Source organism: Dendrobates tinctorius, unplaced genomic scaffold (assembly GCF_039654945.1).
Source record: "Dendrobates tinctorius isolate UK_male_01 unplaced genomic scaffold, ASM3965494v1 ptg000202l, whole genome shotgun sequence".
Lineage (NCBI taxonomy): Eukaryota > Metazoa > Chordata > Amphibia > Anura > Dendrobatidae > Dendrobates > Dendrobates tinctorius.
Window position 1 is genome coordinate 2,449,100 of NW_027361869.1, and position 4,522 is coordinate 2,453,621.

A 4,522-nucleotide genomic window follows, 5' to 3' on the forward strand; every position below is an offset into this window, starting at 1 on the left:
GGGCATTCTCGCGCGATCAGCGATGGACAGCGGGGGAGCCGGTCGTTGGTAAGTATCACACATAGCGATATCGCTAGCAATATCGCTATAACGTCACAAAACCAGTGACGTTTTAGCGATATTGCTAGCGATATCGCTTAGTGTAAAACCCCCTTTAGCCTCTGGAGTGGTTTCCTGCAAAGCAGGTTGTGCTACCATTGCTGGTCCAGAGGTGGCAGCAACATCCAGACCCAGAGAGCTGGTCTGATCAGGGTGCCTGGATTGCTGAGATTGCTGTGCAGGTCCCTGAGCGGTCGGAAAGGAATGGGAGACCGCTGGATGTATGGCTCTGGATTCCTGCTGTGCAGCTGCAGGAATCTGACATGCTCTTTGTATATAAAAGGTAATTAGTGAGCGATTGTCTCCAGGATGCGAAATATATTCTTCTCCATTATCAGTTGAGTTGGGATCCTTCCTCGTTAGAAGAATAGATCACTAAGATATCTCGCCTTAAAAATGGAGCTCATTGTATAACTCCGTTGGCCCTGGATAAACGTACCAATTCAGAGGAAGATTGGAAACCCTGACTCCTATCATCAAAGTCCAGGAAGTTATTCCTATTTTAGCAAGTTATTACCTTTCTGTTATGAATAGGTCACCGAGGAGGATGGCAGGAATAGGCTAGGCCACCAGGAAACCAGAAAGGTTGGTAACTTAGAGGATTGCAGATCCCTAATCCTAACCACACATCTAACAGTAGCCGTTGGGCGTGCCTACGATGCCCTAGATGCCTCGGCACAGCCGGAGAACTAACTAAGCTTAAAGCAAGAAAGATGAAATCTAAACTGCCCTGGAGTAGAGCTCCCAAACATATATTGTTGGTGAGACAAGATGAGGCACAAACACAGGCAGAAAATAGACTGAGCAAAGGATGGGGCCCAAACTGTCTAGATAGGATATGAAAGGAAAGACACTGTCTGCAATCACGCAAAAACCCTAAAAAATCCAACACGTCTGATGTAAAAAAAACACTGAGGTCTCATGACCTCACCCGCACTATATCAGCATTCTGGTGTGAACTGGCAGCAAAGCAAAAGAGACTAATATAACAGGGGACTGAACAAACTGATACAAGCTGTAACATATGGAGCGGGGTCCAGCACTGCCCCAGCAGGAGCACGCTGAACCCTCAAAGCAAAGCAGAAAGAGGCAAAACCAGATCAGATAAAAAGGATTAGCAAATGAACAACTTAACTGAAAAATGCACGATCAAGCAGGAGACAGCAGACCTCAAAATGCACAGGAAGAAGCAATCACCAGCCTCAACTGAGGGAAGCCTGCTCACTTATATCCTCCCAGTCAGTAACCCCTGATTTCCAATCATCGTGGTCAGGTGGCAGACTTCTGTCAACCCGACCAGTTCCACTACCCGCAGTAACCACCAGAGGGAGCCCCAACTCAGAAGTCAGATCAAGAGAATTCACAACACTTTCTTACCGATTGCTGGGGGGTCCGACCGATGGAACCCCACCGATCCCAAGAATGTGACTATGAAATACCACATTAGAATGGAGCAGTAGTCGAGCATGAGTACCACTACTCCAATAATTAGTTAAGGTACTGCTGGAGATAGCGGAGTACAGCATTACCAAACACAATGAAAGGAATGCTGGTGTACAGATATCTGCCGCAGTTCTACAGACAATGATTGGAGCAGTGGTGCACATGTGCTGTACTGGTACTTCCTTCAATCCTATAGACAATGAATGGAGTGGTGGTGCACATGCGCAGTACACACCTTCCTTTCTCCAGCAGTCCAATAAACAATGAATGAAGAGGTGGTGCAAAGATATCTCCCGCAGTCCTACAGGCAATGAATGGAGTGCTGGAGTACAGATATCTCCCTCAGTCATACAAACAATGAATGGAGTGCTGGAGCACAGATATCTCCCTCAGTTCTAGAGACATCAGATAATAAAATGATCAGTGGCCACACATACTGTAAGCTGTAATTGGCAATCCCCAGCAGTAACAATCTCCAGTGTTGAACCCAGTTGGCTTCTGCTGTACTAAACACAATGAGTAGAGAAGTGGTGTGCATTCACTGTACTCTAATTTCTCCAGCAGTCTTAAAGACAATGATTGAAGATATTGTGCACATGTGCTGTACTGGTATCTCTCTAGCAGTCCTATAGACAATGATTGGAAATATTGTGCCCGTGTGCTGTACTGGTATCTCTCCAGTAGTCACATAGACAATGACTGGAGATATTGTGCACATGTGCTGTTCTGGTACGTCTCCAGCAGTCCTATAGACAATGATTGGAGATATTGAGCCCATGTTCTGTACCGGTATCTCTCCAGTAGTCCTATAGACAATGATTGGAGATATTATGCACATGTACGGTACTGGTAAGTCTCCAGCAGTCTTATAGACAATGAATGCAGCTGTGGTGCGTATGTTGCTGTACTCATCTATTATATATGAGACTGTCGTGTTTGGATCAGCATACTGGCAGGCCCCGGACACCATGGTCCATAATCAGCCTAAGGCTGGGATCACACTACTGTGTGTGTGATGCGAGAAAGTTGCGCAAGTCTCTCGCATCAACTGCCGGCACTCAGGACCGGCGCTGCGGCTGCATGTATTTCTATGCAGCCGCAGCTCCGGGGTTCTGATTGCCGGCGGTAGTGCCGGGTGTTGATGCGAGAGACTCGTGCGACTTTCTCGCATCACACACGGTAGTGTGATCCCAGCCTAATACACTGTTATGAGCGGTGGAACGCACTAAATAAAATTAAAGTGCGTTCACCGCTCGGGGTCCACCGTGCGGTAGATGACAAAACCGCTGCTGAGAGAGACAGATCACTTAAGGCGGTAATGTGCACAGGTTTTAGCTGCACCTAGTGCACAAAAAGCAAACTCTGTTGCACTCACAGAGCTGCAAGAATGACCACATGCAGAAGCAGACTGTTTCACCCACAGAGCTGCAAGCATAAATGCATAAACAAAACCCTGAGTCTGTTTTAACCTCACAAAACTCAGAGACACAGATGCGGTATACAGTCACAGGAGTCGCACAGACAGGCTCCGTATAGACCTACCGTTTAGACGTCTGGTACAGTGACGCTGCAACAGCAAACGCACACTGTGCTGCAAATGCCGCGCGGCAACAATAGAGCCGGTGGCAAAGCGCTGCAGAAACGCTGGCGCAATGCAGGATGTTTAGCTGCTGAAGTGGCTGAAGCTTGAGCGCGCTGGCGCTGCTCCTGGCTGACCCAAACACTCACACATGCGTAATAACAAAGGAAGGGGATATTTAATGAGTCAGTCACCAGTCCAAGCATCCGTCACCATGCACACAGCAGCAGTATGAAATACTAGCGCATGGCGGAACGGCCATGCGCACTTTTTATAGCGTACGGGACCTTCCGGAAATCTCCAGAGCCCTGAGCATAACCAATGGAATCAGGAGCAGGACCTGAGCACCTGACTCCTGAAGTCCAATGGGAGCTCATCCCATGAGCATGCTCAGAAGAAGGGACGAAGGACATAGCCTCTGGAGACAAATGTGAGGATCTGTGTTCCTGCATAGGTATTCTAGAAACTAACATACACTTCATCTAAGATCCTATAATGTAGCCGGACTCATAGGGCGGATTCACGAGGCAGATTTTGTTACAGAAACTTCTGCGACCTTCATCTGAAAGAAAATTGCTGCCCAAACCTCCCCATTCAAGTTTTCAGTAGCTGAAATTTCTGCCATGTCTTACACCCTCGCTGCCATGTGGGAGCGCAGCTAAACCCTCGGGGGTAAGTCCGTCAACAAGTTGGTGGACTGTTACCAACGGCAACATGCAGAATTCTGAATGCGGCTCCGGAGTACATTACCCACTACTAAAGGGGGATTCAGGAGGTGTATTTCAGCTTTTATCTGATCGCAGCTACCTATGGTGGTAAAACCTCCGCGCACCGTGTACCTGCGACACAGTGCGGTCTCCCTACAGCAAGCACATATCACAGAGGTGTAATACGACCATTTGTAATAACGCCTAATGATACTGTCCTGACTTTTACCACTCTGTAGTGTCTGCCATCTTGTCTCTGACACAAACCTCGCTCTTCTTGCTTTATCTAACTTATTCCTGTCACTTTTATAGTTTAACCAATATTGTATGTTATAAGACAGAAAACACCCGCCCTTTCACATCACTCGGCCGCAGCCAGCCCTGACAGAACCGGCTCCGGCTCTACCTCACACCGTGACGCTAGTCTAATGAGCGCTGACTGACGCACCTGGTGCTACACCCTGTTCGGACCGTACCAACTGCTACCACTATCGATCATAAAAACTCGCTAATACGGACTCGTTTATAGCATAAAATAAACTAAATAACATAGCGAGATAAAGTTTTATCTTTATAATGGACGAATTGACGGTACTTCTTTGTAGGTTAAACTCCCCCCCCCTTCTCTGTCGAGAAATGGTTTGATCCGGCAAAGGGCGGGATCGAGGGAGCCTTGGGAAGCGCCGCGTCACGT